Source organism: Acomys russatus, chromosome 28 (assembly GCF_903995435.1).
Source record: "Acomys russatus chromosome 28, mAcoRus1.1, whole genome shotgun sequence".
Lineage (NCBI taxonomy): Eukaryota > Metazoa > Chordata > Mammalia > Rodentia > Muridae > Acomys > Acomys russatus.
In genome coordinates, this window is record NC_067164.1 from 20,723,047 (window position 1) to 20,740,150 (window position 17,104).

Here is a 17,104-nt window from a genome sequence, read left to right on the forward strand (position 1 = left end):
CATGCAGATGTACATGTAGATGGAACACTGTATACATAATAAATAAAATAAAATCTTTAAAATAACATTGTTACAAAAAAAAAAAAACATTTTAGGAGCAAATCTCCTTAGGATATTTGCAGGAAGAAGGCTCCTCTTCTGGGGACCAATTTCAAGCAAATGGTCCCGTGTTCTTCAAATGTTATTTGATCATCCTTTAATCTATGATAATTATAATAAGATTTGTTTGTATTTTCTTTGCCACTGCTTGTCTTTCAGGTTTAATAATAGTTTTCACTTTTGTCCCTAGAGGCATTGCAGGTGTGGCCGCGGTGGTCCCATGTGCATCAGTAGGTGGCAGAGAGGAGAGAGACTGTGTCTACACTCCATGTTTTGACTAATGAACATCTGAATGATTAGTAGCATGACACTCCCTGAAAAAAAAAAAAAGCGAGTCTGGCACCAGCGGGCCCGAACAGGGAGCTAGCCCTAGACAACCACCAATCAGGCACCAAACAAGCCCCAACAGGGTCCCCGGAAGGAGAGCAACCCACAGACTAGATGAATCCGTGGGCCCCTGCTGGGAGTGAGCCAGAGACAGACAACACTCCATGAGGGCACACAGACAGGCAGAGTGAGCAGCAAGCTGAGACAACCATCAGACCTGCACTATGGGGTCTGGACAGGGAGCTAGCCTGAGATGACCAACATTCTGGTACCCAGCAGGCTTCAGGCGGTGGGGGCAGACCGTGGCAGAGATGACACGTGCCTGGTGTGATAATGCATGAGTGGGGCATAGCACTCCTGAGATGACCCCAGACACTCAGAGATCCAGGGTACCACTAAGAAAAGCAAGTAAGTGGGAGAGAAACAGAAGAGAAAGAAAAACAGAAGAGTGTGCACACAATGAAGAGAGGTAGAACTGGAGACTTGAGGGTCTGAGAAACAGCCTGATGTGAGTAGTTGGTGATGTTATCTAGGACCATGGTGGGGTACTAGCCTGTGCTGACATTGATGGCCACATCTGAGTTCATGGCGTTGCAGCAGAGGTGGTCAGTTACCACTAAAGGTCAGGCAGATGTTCCTGGTCTTGGCTGCCAACTGGGGATATGTTGATGTCTGAGAGCTGTGCAGAAGTGGCCCCACCCCTCACCTGAGCATAGTGGGAGAGCTGGCCCTAGGAGCATGAGAGCATGGGAACTGACCTCACCCATAACCAGCCACAGTTCTTAGAAGGGCAGCCTTCACATTGCAGGAGTTGCTGGTAAACTGGCCCCAAGGAATTTTGTGGGAAAGCTGGCCCCACCACTCATCTTTCATGTGGTGGCATGGACAAGAGAAAGGTGCCCTCCACTTCCTGCTCCTCCTTTTACTACACCACCTGTAGCTGGTAGGAGACCTTGCTCTGGGGCCATGAGAGCAGGAGACCTGTCCCTGCCCCTCACCAGTTGCAACACTTGGGAGTGTGGACCCTGCATCTCACTTAGGCAGCACAACGAAGATGACCCTGGTGGCAGAGTGGAGGTGAGCCAGCACTGAGGACATGAGTGTGGGACATATGGTCCTGCCACTTTTCTGCCATGTAGTGATATGAGCTAGGGAGAGATGTCCCCATCCCCATGCCCTTTGCCACCTATGGCCCGCAAGGGAGCTGGATTTGCCCCTCACCTGCTGCAGAATTTAGGAAAAGTGGCCCTTCACTTTACCTGGGCAGTATAGGAGAGCTGGCCCTCAATGTGGGGCTTGCAGATGAGCCTGCCCTAAGGGCATGAGCATAGGAGAGCCTGTCTTGCCTCTTATCTGCTGGGCAGCGTCACATACAAGGAAGAAACACTCTCCTCCCCTCCCTTATGCCTTACTATGGTCCCAGAGTCATGAGAGTAGGAGAACTGGCCACATCTCTTACCTACTGTAGCATTTGGAAGAGTGGACTCTATATCTCTCCTGGGCAGCCCAGTAGAGCTGACCCTGTTTGCAAGGATTGTTGGTGAGCCATCCCTGGGGGCATGAGAGTGGGATAGCCAGTGGGCTGACCAGCTCAAACACCTCTCAGGCCCAGATGCAGGGCCTTGAATTAGCTCACCCCAATATCTATTCCATCGATGAGTGCATGAAAGGGTTAGTCCTATAGATCTAATACGGAGTCTCCATGACACAGAGCAACAACAAGATATATGAAAGCAGATCCTGTGAGTTTCCGCTATTGGTAGAGTAGCAGAAGCCAGAGGCCTTGTATCAGAGCAATGACTCATCGCAATGACTATTTGTAAGTAAAGAAGTGTGGACAAAAAGGTATAGCTTGGGACACACTGTGGCACACTACAGCTTCCAAAATAAGATGTTTTTTCTCTATTGGGGGGAAGGTTGCAAGGGTGGAGGGTAGGTGTGAGGAGAGGGGGAGATGAGTGGGATGGGGGTGCATGATGTGAAATTCACAAAGAACCAGTAAAAGGAAAATAATGATGATGATGATGATAAATAGTTTTCACTAATAGACTTTTCTTTCATACAAGTTTGAGAATATTTTATATGGAGTTACATTTTAGCTTCATCATTAAAAGATCTTGAAAAGCAAAGTCCACTTTGTAAATGTTATAAATATTTAAATTATAAGAGAAAAGGAGTCTCAGATATTTATAGTAAAGTTGTCAATACAAAGAAAGAAAATGGTAGCATGTTAACTTATGAAGTTTTGCTGAAGTAAAGAATTATATTCAAGTTGGGAAGATGGCTTAGTGGGTAAGAACACTAGCTTGGAAAGACGAAGTTATGAGTTTGGAAAACCAGTATTCACATGAAAAGACCAGATAAGATGGTTTGTGTTAGGGACACAATGGGGAGCAGGCCCTGCTCTAAATGGGGAGCAGGATGCAGGGCTTGAAGGAAAGAGAGGTGAATACTCAGAGGCAGTTTAGTAAAAATGGTGAGTTTGGTTCAGTGAGAGGCATTCTCTAAAGAAATAAGGCAGAGAGCATAAAGAACACACACAACATCCTTCTCTAGCTTTTGTGTGTGTACACAGGAGCAAACTACAGACACACACACACATACACACACCCTACACACACTCATACACACGCTCATACACGCACCTATACACACACTCATACACAGCCTTACATACACAGTCTTACACACACACACACTCACACACACACACACTCCTACACACTCATACACACACTCACACACACACACCCTACACACACTCATACACACACCTATACACACTCACACACACACACCCTACACACACACTCATACACACGCCTATACACACACCCACCCTTACACACACATTCATACACACACCTATAAACTCACACATACATTCACACACACGCCCCTACACACACACTCATACACACGCCTATACACACAGCCTTCACACACACAGAAGCACAGAAACAAAATACGCATGTACACACATAAACACATACACCAAAAATAAAAAATAATTTGAAAAGAACTGTCTTAAAGAATTGAGATAGATCAATGATCTTTTTTATGTTTTCCCTTTATTATTCTTTCTTTACACAAGAACTCTGTACAACAAATTCATTATACACAAAACACATAAAAATCATTTAAGGAGCTGATATTTTATGTGCCAGTATTCCAACCCAAATTGGAAGATAGAAGTCCTTGCCAACAAGTGTTTATTTTTAAGACCCGGACAGCCTGCTCACTATGGCAATTCCAGCAGGCACTGTGAAAGCACCAATGACACAGAGGAGACATGAGAAAGAAGCGAGTCGGGATGACTTGACACTACCCTGCAAATGGGATGAATGTGTGCTGTTCCCTTAGATATTAATAAGATGGGTTGAAAATATGAGTGATCTCGTTCTCTGGGAGTCAGAGAGAGAAGCCTGCTGCTCATTTGATTTCCCTTTTAGTATGTGAAGTTGTCATTCAGTGTACTCGCACAGAGAGAAGAGACTAGACTGTGGATGCTATTACGTCCTGCGCGCCCACCTCCAAGATAACCACCTTAATTTTAGTGATTAGACCAATATAGAATTACACATTGCTGTTTGTTCTTTACAGAAATTCAATGTACAGTCTGAAGGCTCATTTTAAGTCTGAGGAATTCTACTATCCCACCACAGTTGAATCATGTTCCCGGGAAATGCAGTCTGAGGATGACAGTGATATGAGGAATGGATTTTATGCATTCAAGCGTAAATCTTGATCTCTTGTGCTTTATGATCCTGCAGAGCTTGCCCTGGGAATTCTGATAGTCAAGCCGACTCACTGGGAGCTAGAACCTCACGGGTGCTCTTAAAACTGGTGCTGTAATCCAACCTGGTTCCTCCCAGCTTATGACCTTGCTTATGACCCTGCTTGCTTTACGCTATACTGCCTCTGCCTGCTGTTCTGTCCCTGAGACTGAGCTCTGACACTGCCTACTCTCTTCCTCTTTCCAGCCCTTGAGCTCGGTTTTGCCCTTTGATGTTGCGGTGTTAAGTCTGAGCCTGGCTTCAATCTGGTTCTTCTTGCCTTGGCACTATTTGCTTGCACCACCCCTCACCTTGCTGTATGTGCTGAACACTTCACAACAGGCCTCCTATTATTTAGGATGTTCGCATTTCTCTTTCAGAGAAAAAAATATCTATATATTATAACGCGATTGAAAGGTAAATATGTAAGTCTGTATGAAATTTCTCTCTTTTGTTCTACACAGGGCTTAGATTCTTAGAAATGGAATAGGGTTAGGAGCCATAAGATAATCTTGCATAAGCTTAAATGCCATTTGGAAGAGACTACTTAATAATTTGAATAGTATTGCTAGGTTATACTTGTTTTGAGGGATGGAGAGTTGTTATAGTCCCCTTTTCTTCTTTTTAACAATGGACCATCATAACATGGTTAATTGCACTCAACGTGGAACAAAAAGTCATTCCCAAAAGTAAGTATGAGAGAGAGAATGGGTTCCCTGACCCTCACATAGGAAACAGGTGCCTATCTTCTCATGGCCGTGGACTAGGATGGTTGGCAGGACCACAGTTTTCTGAAAGAACAAGTATGCATTCGCCTAAGGGAAGTTGGCATTATCCTGGCAGAAGGCACCCATAGAGGATCCCTGAACCAACCATATATTAGAAAATACATAGAAGTCTAATACGCAATCTTTTCTATCTCAGAGAGTGAGTGGAGAAGAAAAGAATAATTGAAAGACCATGTGAGTTCTAAAATTCTGTCGTGAAAACAACACAATTCCCTTACAGTAGTGTGAAGTTCCTAACAAAGATTAGACTGAAAAAAGAATAATTCTTGCTAACTCTGTAGTCAGTGGAGCACTGCTTAGCACTGAGGGGCCCTAGGACCAATCCACAATGCCACACAAAAATAATTTTCTTGGTGCATTACTATACTCACTGTCCCTTATATGGCTCAGAGTACATGGCCAGTCTAGTATGTTTTATTAAAGGTCTTTACTTTTAATTTTCTTTTAATTTTCATCATGACTTTGAAAAGCAGGCAATTCTGTTCTCATGTTTCTTTTTATGTTGAATAATTTGGGCTAAAAGGATTTTTAGCCCGTTTTGCAGTAGAAATCACTACTTGAATCCGCAACCTCTGACTCCACAACTTAGATTGCATAACCTTTCCCGTCCTTCTTCACCACAGTGACATCTTACAGTATTACAGTCAAATTAGAAACTAGTTCACAGGTGTAAGTCATACAAATGTCTGCAACAGAGGAGTTTGGCAACTCTTGTCCTGTCATTATCTCTGAGTTGTTTTGACCAGTTGCTGAGAAGCTCTGACCATTGCACTATCCTCTTATATCCAAAACTAAACCCGACTCTAAATGTCTATCAACAGGGTAGTAAGACTTCATATGATGCAGATCTTATGTTTTCATATTTTAATTTTTTCAATAGCCTCAAGACAGACTGAAGAATGAGTCCAAAGCTAAGAAAGTCGCAGAGAATTTTTATACCTACCGTAAGACTGAGCTGGAGGCAAAGTGTTCTTTAGGGGGCGGAGCGACCCATGCTCAAACCTTGGCATCTACATATGTTCTCATCCCAGTCTCTGTTTTCTTGTTTAAAATGAGCATCACATCTAGTTTTCAGGGTTATTATCAGCAATGTTTATACTTGTAGATTTAAAAAATGTATTTTTATTCACAACTAAGGGCCTTTAATTATAACAACCTCATATACTAGAATTTGCACTTCCCTGTTAGGTATAACATTTTGATGAACTTCTAAATATTCTACTGTAACTGTTCCAATTCCATTCCGTTCCTGTTAGGCCCTCGAATGTACTTAAGAGAATACTTAACAAGATGATAAATGGGTAGATGGAAAACTACTATGCATATGCAAAGATTCTCACTCAGTTTATGTGCATGAAGTAAGTTCTCCCATCCCAAATATTTTCATACTAGCATCCAATATGTTGTTTTCCCTCATTCACTCTGAGGCCTTCATACATTCCTATAAACAAGTAAAATAACCCACGAGTTAGTTACTGCTATATTCTTGAAAGACTGAACTGAGACTCTCAGGGAAAAAAGCGTTTGTATAGATGGGTATTAAGCATCATGGCTGTGCCACAACACTAAGTGTTGGCTGTTTGTCGTTGCTACTGCTCTTCTCTCAGTTCACACTCTTTTCTAAAACAACATCCAGTGGACTCTATTCATAATCTCTAACTATAATTCACTATAAGCATGGTAAGGTTTTTATAAGCTCACAATGAGAAAGCATTCATTTTAAGCAAAGCACATTTTAAGCAAATTGCTGCAATAGGTCTCTAATAGTGGTGTCACGGACAACAGGAAAGATGCAACTATGCAGTCATATCTTTGTATGTCCTCATTAAGATCATGAAACATTAATAAATATCAATGGTAGAGATTTCTAAATGTAAAACTATGCTAAGTCTCCAAATGTGGTGAAAACTGTGCAGATTGGAGCTGTGACACATACTTTTGTGATTCTAGAGATAATTTATGAGCATTGTTAGAAGGTTTTTATGGAGCGAAAATGAAGTCAGATTAAACTTCTTCCTGATGACATTAAAGCACCAGTCACAACACACAGACCAATAAATGATACTTTTAAACTAATGAGTGTTCCATCAAAGCCCTTTTCATTTGAATGAAATTGAAATTGGGAATGTTGTGGACAGTGAAGAAAATCACAGGATCTCAGCACTATATAGAACACACATTCAGTTTAACATTCAAATTGTGATCTCTGCTTTATGCAAGGCACTGTGTTTATTACCGGAGAAGAGAGAGGGGAGAATGAGAAAAAGTTTTTCAACTCAAGGAATTCACAAACTACCAACATGCCATCAATGCCAAGATGCACCATCATTTCATGTAAGAGAAAGAAGAAAAACAAAACAAAGCCCTGCCAAGCAATCATAGCATGCCACCTCAATGACTACAAAATGCATGCTGATTTCAAAGATGTTTTAGTGTGAACACTATTTATCCTAGAATTCATGAAATATGGTAGGCAGGAACTCTAACCCAAGTTATGCCACATTAAGAGCTGAAATGAAGCTGCAGCATGCCTTGAGGGAAGAGTTGATTTTGGCCAGTTCACAGAGGGTTTTACAAAGAGAAAAGAAGGGTATTGATTAAAAAAAAAAAAAAAAGACTGCAGTTTAGCCTTGTGCAAAATGAGTGGATAGCACAGAATTGTTCTCAAAACAGGAAACCTGCTTAAAACTCGGGTAGTTCGCAGGAATCATGTAATTAGCATAAATAGGGGTTTGGGTTTGGTTTTGTTTGTTCGTTTTTTGGTATTTTTAAATGAGAACAGTCCCTATAGGCGTATATTTGATTGCTTAGTCACCAGGGAACAAAATTGTTTGAGAAGGATTAGAAGGATTAAGGATAGTCTGTCGGAGTTTGAGGGTGGGGCTTCTCTCTCGCGTGCTCTCTCTCTCTCTCTCTCTCTCTCTCTCTCTCTCTCTCTCTCTCTCTCTCTCTCTCTCTCTCCTTCTTCCTCTCCCTCTCCTCTCTCCCTCTCCCTCTCCTCTCCCCCTCTCCCCTCCCCCTTTCTCTCCTGCCCAGGGATCAGGATGTAAAGCTTCTCTCAACTACTGCTTCTGCCTGTCTGCTTTCTACTTTTATGATACTGGAGTAACACTCTGAAACTCTAATCAAGCTTTATTTTCTAAGAATTGTCTTGGTCATGGTGCCTCTTCACAGCAGTATAATGATAACGGAGACACAAGTCATATGTTAAACAGATTCAAGCATTGACAAATTAAGTGTCATTTATATGAGGTGTTCATATACACTGGGAGTGTTGGGCCATATGAACAATTTCAAGGTTTGGCTGAAAGCAATCCATCAGATTCTTGGTTCATGAAATCATAAAAAATAAAATGGGGAGGGTCTGAAGAAATTGGAAAAAAGAAGAATTAGGGAGGAGAATTTGTTTGGAGAGAAATGTAGGGAGAGACCTCTTCCTCATTCTGTTACTTTCTTGGGATGTATTACTTAGAGCTTCTTTGCGGCAACCCAGAGGATCACTTTGTCCCAGATATGGAGGACTGCTATTAGCTCCAGTCTAAGGATCTTTGCAGTAAAAAAGTCCATCAGAATAACCATCCCTCCTCTTCTAGCTGGTTACATGTTTATGAGTTAATAGGACCAGCCATGATATGTTAGCTGCTCTGAAATGAATTTTGCTCCCAGTGGTGACCCAACAACCTGATTGGACTCTCAGCTGTGGGAGGCGGTGATGTGAGTGAGTGAGCTCATGACTAAAGTAGAGCTGGTCGAGTTGCAAAGGGATCTTCTTAACTCCACATCCTCCCTTTGCAAACCATCGGAGTTGTGTGATGCTGGTCTCTCACAGGAACAGCAGGGAAAATTCAGTTCTCCCATCATGCCACAAGAAGACAGCTTGTTCTTTCCTGCCAGGGCTGTCTGTGTTCCCTGCCTGAGCAGACCCAGTCTAGTTTAGCCCATCTGCCTCTCACTGTGCGTACCATGGATGATTCTTGGGATTCCTCTAAAAGGGCAGATGGCATTCTTGTTTTCAACTGATAGTCTTTGAAAACATTGGAATTGATAATGGAACTCACCTCGGGTTCAACACCGGGGACTCATCTGAGCTACTGGAGAATAGGAACCGATCTCAAGATACCCGAGTCATCTAGAACATACCTAGGCAACGCTGTCTCACTTACATAAACAGAAAAAGAAATTAACATGAGCATAATGGATGTGATAAGCACAGACCAACATCCCAAAGGAAAGCCATTGCCCTCCGTAGATTACTAGTTAGAGCTTTTTGAACAAAAAGAGTTATCTGTTTTTAAGTATCCTTAACTGTATGATGGTAATATTACCTGCCAGTCAGTTAGTTATGGGCTGTGGAATATTTCTTCCCTGACGATCATTCCAGTGAAGACCAGGACTTACGTTGGCTTCAAAGCCCAGAAAGCCTCCTAGACAGTGGTGAAGCACCTAAGCTATCTCTTGGCCCATCCAGACTCTGCATCCGTCACGAGATTGCGACTGCATCAGAGTGACTGAGGCTAAAGTTAGCCATGCTGCCAGAAGGTCGGTGTCTGTGCAGGTGATCACAGAGCAGGTTCTCCCCTCGCACTGTTCATCCTTTCTCAGTGGCCAGTGGCCATGATTGAAGTTTTTCTGCTTTGGAGACTATGTTAGACACAGAGCACTGCTTACTTCAGCTTTTTCACCATGTGCAGCCAAAGGTTTCCTGTTAGGTGTACCCCTGTGTCCTTAAACACAATACTGAGATCCATCCAATTTTTTACTTCATATAGCTGAAAAAAGTTGGAAATTACCAAATCTTTCTGTGGTGCAAATCTAAGTAAATCAGAACACTGCACACCCAGGCATCCATTCTCCAAAATCAAAGATTTCCCGATCTCTTGTCTGTTCATCATTCTGCATCTTATTGATGACAGACTAAGATAATGTCTCCTCCAGCTGTGCCTCACATCCCATCATTCCTCTATATTGTGCTGCCATCACGACCATCCAGGTTCATCCTCTTAGCTGTTCCATTGTGTTGGCTGAATGCAGAATTATAGTTTAAGGAGAAATTTTGGTTATTTCACTTTCTTTCTTTCTATTTTTTTTTCATTTTTCTAAGACAGGATTTCTCTGTGTAGCCCTGGCTGTTCTAGACTCACTTTGTAGACCAGGCTGGCTTTGAACTCACAGTGATCTGCCTGCCTCTGCCTCCCGAGTGCTGGGATTAGAGGAGTGTGCCACCCACGCCCGGCTATTTCACTTTCTTGATTTAAATAGTTTAGTAGACTAAAATAATTTCACTATGTTTCAAATGAAAAAAAAATCTTGTCATAAACAATATAACTGGACCCCAAAGGCCTCAGGTTTTGGATGATTTCCCTCCCCCCCCTCCCCTCCCTCCCTTCCTTCCTTCCTTCCTTCCTTCCTTCCTTCCTTCCTTCCCTCCTTCCCTCCTTCTTCCCTCCCTCCCTCCCTTCTTTCTTTACTTTTGCCATGAATCACAGTATAACCTCCTTCTCGATATTTTCTTTGATTTGGAGAAGGGTTCTCAAATAGGGCAAGTTTCATATATAGACCACTTCAGCCCTTATTTTAAACAGCTACATTTCTACTTTATCACAATATGCTAGTGAAGAAAAAGAAAAACTGTTTCTCAAGGAAAAATAATAACATTGGATGACATTTTATCCTATTTGGATAAAACTCAAATGTGTAAGGCAGGATAGCCCATGAGGACCTCTGTGACTGGCCCCTGTCTGTCACGCTCTCCTTTATTGACAATACAAAATTTCCACAATAGTTTAACTGTCCAGCATCCCAAACTACTTCCTCCTTTATAACTCCCTTGTGTAGTTCTATTTCTTCTTTCTGGAGGCCTTGCTCAGCAGTTCATCTGCCAAACACTTCTCATGTGCTTCCATAGAGAATATTTACTTCCATGATCCCTCTAGTGGGTTTTTGCTACACTCTGTCCAACTGCTCCCAGGTCACAACATTTCCTGTGAAGAGAACTGCCATTCTTCACTCGATCCGATTTAATTATATTAAACAAAGGAGGAGATTTGTGTTATAAACACAGTGGGCACATGAACTCCTAAAATGACTGAAATCAGGAGGTGGAAAGTAAGGCAGCTGAATCTCAGATGTGATGCCTCTTTCCTAGTCTCCTCCAGGCTCTTTGCTTGATGCTTGTAGTATTTTAATTTTTACGATTATTAGCTTCTTAGACTTGTTCATCACAAGATGATAAAAAGTCCCTTTTTTTCCAGTTTTTTTTTTTTGTTTGTTTCAGCTTCACAGAGAAACAGTCTGGGAGAGTGTCAGTCTTCACTGAGGGCTCTGTGTTCACATTTCTATGTGCTTGCAAAATGAACTGCAAAGTTCACAAAAGTCTTCTTGTAAATACTAGAAATTTAACACAAAACATATCTATAACAAAAATTGTGTCTATAATGAGTACAAATGACACATACTTGGATTTACAAGCTATACAAACATATCGAAAAGCCCTAGCAAGCCATGTATGAACTGGTTGAGTGGACACCTCAAATAGCTTTTTGTAGTGTTAAAAAAAGGGAAATTACCAATACTGACAATAACACTTCTGTTTGAAAATTGATACAGTTTGAATATTATGGAAAAGCAAGCTAAGTTTATTTTTTATATTATAGAGAAAAACATGTGACCTTATTGATCCAAACATACACTTCCTGGAAGGAATTTTTGTTGGCACTTCATAAGAATATCCTCTGTTTTTCAGCATAGAATTCTACCAGATTGTTGAAGAGGAGCTAATACCAATACTCCTCAGACTAGTCCACAAAATAGAAGCAGAAGGAACATTGTCAAACTCATTCTCAAATGCCACAGTCACCCTAACACCTAAACCACCCAAAGGCCCACAAAGAAAGAGAATTTCAGACCACTTTTCCTTATGAACATTGATGCAAAAATACTTGCAAACTGAATTCAAGAACACATCAAATACATCATCCACCATGTTCAAGTAGGTTTCATCCTAGGCGTGCAGGGATGGTTCAATATACAAAAATCCATCAGTGTGATCCTCCATATAAACAAATTGAAAGAAAAAAAAAAAGCACATGTTCATCTCATTAGGTGCTGAAAAAAACATTTGAAAAAAAATCCAATACCCCTTGATGTTGGATGTTAAAAGTCCTGGAAAGATCAGGAATACAAGGCACATACCTAAACAGAGTAAAGGTAATGCACAACAAGACTATAGCCAACATCAAATGAAATGGAGAGAAACTTAAAGCAATCCCAGTGAAGTCAAGAACAAGACATGGCTGCCCACTCTCACTGTATCTTTTTAATATAGTACTTGAAGTCCTAGCCAGAGCACTATGACAACCAAAGGAGATCAGGGGGGACACAAACTGGAAAGAAAGAAGTCAAAGTATCACTGCTTTGATATGATAGTGTATACAAGTGACCCCAAAAATTCTGCAGGAGAATTCCTACAGCTGATAAACACCTTCAGCAAAGTAGCTGGATATAAAATTAACTTTAAAAAATCATTAGCCTGCCTGTATATAAATGACAAACAGGCTGAGAAAAAAATAGGAAACTATACCCTTCACAATAGCCACAAATAATATAAAGTACTTTGGTGTAACTCTAACCAAGCAAGTGAAGCCATGTAAGATAAGAACTTAAAAAAAAAAAAAAAAAGAACTTCAATATTGGAGGAAAGAAACTGAAGAAGATATGAGAAGATGGAAAGATCTCCTATGCTCATGGATTAGTAGGATTAACATAGTAAAAATGGCCATCTGACCAAAAGCAGTCCACAAATTCAATGCAATTCCAAAATTCAATGAAATTCCCATCAAAACACCAACACAATTCCTTATAGACCTTGAAAGAACAATTCTAAACTTCATATGGAAAAAAAAACCCAGTTTAGCAAAAATCATTCCTGTACAATAAAAGAACTTCTGGAGGTATCTCCATCCTTGATTTCAAGCTGTACTATGGAACAATAGTAATAAAAACTGCATAGTACTGGCATAGAAATAGACTGGTTGATCAATGGAATAGAATTGAAGACCCAGAAATAAACCCACACACCTATGGACAGTTGAATTTTGACAAAGAAGACAAAACCATACAATAGAAAAAAAGAAAGCATCTTCAAAAAAAGGTGCTGGTCTAACTCGATGTCTAGATGTATAACAATGCAAATAGACCTATATTTATCACCCTATACACAATTCAAGTCTGAGCAGATTGAAGACCTCAACATAAAACCAGATATGCTAAATCTATTAAAAGAGAAAGTGGGACTCACCCTTGCCCTCATTGGCACAGGAGACAATTTCCTTAACAGAACACCAACAGCTCAGGCTCTAAGATCAACAATTAACAAATAGGACCTCATGAAACTGAAAAGCTGCTGTAAGGCAAAGGAAACCATCAATAGAACAAATGTCAGTCTACAGATTAGGAAAAATCTTCCACAACCTTACATTTGCAAAGAAATTAAACGCCAACAAATCAAAAATTTCAATTAAAAATAGGGTACAGAGGCAAAGAGAGAATTCTCAAAGGAAGGATCTCAGATGGCAGAGAAGCATTTAAAGAAATGCTCAACATCTTTAGTTATCAGGGAAATACAAATCAAAACAACTCTTCTGTCTTCCACCCATCAGAACGGCTAAGATTAAAAACTCAAGTAACAGCACATGTTGTCGAGAATGTAGAGAAAGGGGAACACTTCTCCATTGCTGGTGGCAGTGCAAACTTGTACAACCACGTTGGAAATCAATCTGGTGCTTTCTCAGAAAATTGGGAATATCTCTACTCAAGACTCAGCTATCCCCTGCTGGGCATATTCCTCAAAGATGTTCCACTATACAACAAGGACATTTGTTCAACTATGGTCATAGCAGCTTTATAAATAATATCCAGAAACTGGAAACAACCTAGATGTCCATCATGCAAAGAACGGATAAAGAAACTGTGGTACATTATACAATGGAATACTATTCAGCTATTAAAAACAACGGAATAATGAAAATTACAAGCAAATGGTTGGAACTAGAAAAGATCATGCTGAGTCAGCTAACCCAGACTCAGAAAGACTCACAAGGTATGTACTCATTTATAAGTGGATATTATATTATATCTACTAGTACAGAATAACCATACTACACTCCATAGACCAAAAAGAAGACATGTAACAAAGGAGGATCCAAGGATGGATGCTTAAATTTCACTCAGAATGGCAAATAGAATAGTCAGGGAAAGCAGCTGAAGAGCGGGAACAAAATAGAAGAGGGAGCATGGATAGAAATGAGGGTGGAGATCAGACCTGTAGAGAGTGGGGGCTGGAGGACAGAAGGCCTGCAGAGAGAAGAGAAACCATGAGTGGGGGCATCTCTGTGACAAGCTAAAGACCTAAGATAGGGTAGGCTTCTGGGAGGATATGAGAGTGACTCCAGCTGAGACCCTTAGTAGCAGGGGTCATGGGGACTGAAGAGGACACCCTCTAACGGGACAGGAATCCTAGCGGAGGGAAAAGAACACCAGCCTACCCTCAAAAACTTTGACCCTAAATTTTCCCTGCCTACAAGATGTGCATGGATAAAGATAGAGCAGTGAAGGATGAAATGTTCAGCCAATGCCTGGGTCAACCTGAGAACCATCCCACGGGAGAGCCAACCCCTGATGTCACTTACAAATACTCTACTATGCTAGCAGGCAGGAGCCTAGCATAGCTGTCCTCTGAGAGGCTACACACAGCAGCAGATCAAAGCAGATGCTGAGACTCACAGCCAAACATTGACTGAAGCATAGGGAGTCTTGTGAAAAAAGGAGGGGAAGGCTAGAAAGGCCTGGAGGTGACAGGGGCTCCACAAGATGACCAACAGACCTAATTAACCAGGACCCAGAGGGGTTTGCAGAAACTGAAACACCAACCAAGGACTATATATAGACTGGATCTAGGCCCCCTACACAGATGTAGCCAATGGGCAGCTCAGGCTTCATTTGGGTCACTTAGTAAGGGGACTGGGGACCATTCCTGACATGGACTCTGTTGCATGCTTTTTTGTCACTTCCTCTTGGTGGGACTGCCTCCTGAGGCCACAGGGGAAGAGGGTGCACTCACTCCTGATGCGACTTGATGCGTTGGGCTGGGTTGGTGTGTGTGGAGTTATCTTTTCTCAGTAGAGAAGGGAGGATGGAGGAAGAGGGATGGAGGGTGAGACCAGGAGGAAAGGAAGGAGGGGGCTACAATTGGTATGTAAAATGAATGAATGAATGAATGAATGAATGAAAAATGAAGGAATTAAAAATATCCTTGTCTAAGTAATTATCAAATTTTAATTTTTACTTAAATCATCAACCAATGGAGGGCATGATATTTGTAATTAAACCTATATCTGAATGCCATAGGCTACAAATTAGGTAGTATTGTAGTGGAACATTAAGCCTGAAGCATTTGTCATCCTTTTTTTTTTTTTTTTTTTTTTTGCATCTCTAGTTACAAAGTTTCTTTTCAGTGTTAACACTCTCTTATGTTCTGAACATTCTTTGTTACAGTTTAGTCTGAAGACAATTTGTTCCTCTTTCTTCCTTGCAAATGAAGATGTACTAAATTGCAGAATCAGTATTGGCACACAGAAAAATTGTGGCATCGTTAACCAAGGAATTGTATTGTTTGGCACAAAGGAACAGCACATATTGGGAACATTGTTGGGATTGTTGAATGGTAACTAAGTGAAATGATTCCCAAGGGTCTCTGGTACACTCCTTGAGCATAACTCATGATTCTGTTTCTCTAAGGAAGTGTGGGCTCAAGAGGACTAAGAATAACCTGGAGATCTCAATGCTGGGGAGAAGGAGCTCCTGGTGAAAGCAAGCTTAAGGGGTCACCTGAACTCTGAGGTCAGAAAGCAGGCAAGCAGAACACGCTGGCTCAGGACGGGTGACATGAGACCTAAGCCTTCTCTGCTTTGCTCATTTTCTGCACCACAGTTAACATTATAGACCAAATTGATGTTTGCAATATATAAACATATTTGGCAGCCTTCATAACACACTCCTTAATGAATTTTACTGATAAACATTATGGAGTGTTGAAATTTTCCTCAAGCAGTTTTCTGGCTAGGCTTCCAACAGCCTGAGAATGAGAGGGTTAAGTGTTGTGATCATAAACCATACAGTAATTGCTCTCAGACCTATTAGCAAAATGTCTTGCATAAAGTGTCATCCTGCCATTCCCCATGGGTCCTGTTCACTAACCCCTTGCATTTTGACAGTTATTATCATCCAAGCACAAAACATCACTGCTACAACCCAGAAATACCCACATAGTAATGTATCAACATCATCTGGTCTCCAGGAATAATTATTAAAATTTTGGTATTAATTGCAGTGTGTTGCAGGAAATCTAAGCTTTTATATTTACTTTTCAAAGATACTAACAAAATAATTTCAATGGAGATCAGTATATCTCTCCCTTTCTCTCTCTCTCATATATATATATGTGTGTGTGTGTGCATATATATGTACGTGTATGTAATATATGTGTATGTTTATGTATATACATATATGTATATATGGATGACACTTTATGAAAGACATTTTGTTAATAGGTCTGAGAACAATTACTGTATGGAGAGAAAGAGAGGAGGGAGAGAGAGGAGAGAGAGCAGAGGAGAGAGAGAAGAGAGAGAGAGAGAGAGAGAGAGAGAGAGAGAGAGAGAGAGAGAGAGAGAGAGATGCACACATGTGTGCATGCGCCTGTGCGTGCGCGCGCACGCGCACACACAGACACACACACACACACACACACTTCCCTGTTTACATAAATAAGAAAAATGAAAAAAGTATTAGGTAAGCTTCTTTAGAAGTCCAAGGCAGGCTACTGTTTTGGGAAAATGAAGTATCTGTGTTTCTTAACTCTTCCTTTCACTTAGAAGGTTGCATTGAAAGATGGAGAGATGGCTCAGCATTGAGCACACACTACTAATAATACTCTTGTACATCATCAAGATTTGGTTCCCAGAACCCATGTCAGGTGGCTCACAACAGCCTATAGCACTAGTTCTAGGGGCTTCTCTAGGGGATGGCATTGAGATTTCCTTTGGCTTCCACAGGTAC

The 17,104-nt window shown here is 41.1% G+C and overlaps 1 non-coding gene across 1 annotated transcript; it reads left to right on the top strand.

The window, feature by feature from the left end:
- Positions 1-278: 278 nt before the first annotated feature.
- Positions 279-411, top strand: LOC127211127 (small nucleolar RNA SNORA17). Its single transcript, XR_007833402.1, has one exon. It is a non-coding gene; the product is annotated as a small nucleolar RNA SNORA17 (small nucleolar RNA).
- The last annotated feature ends 16,693 nt before the right edge of the window (positions 412-17,104 follow it).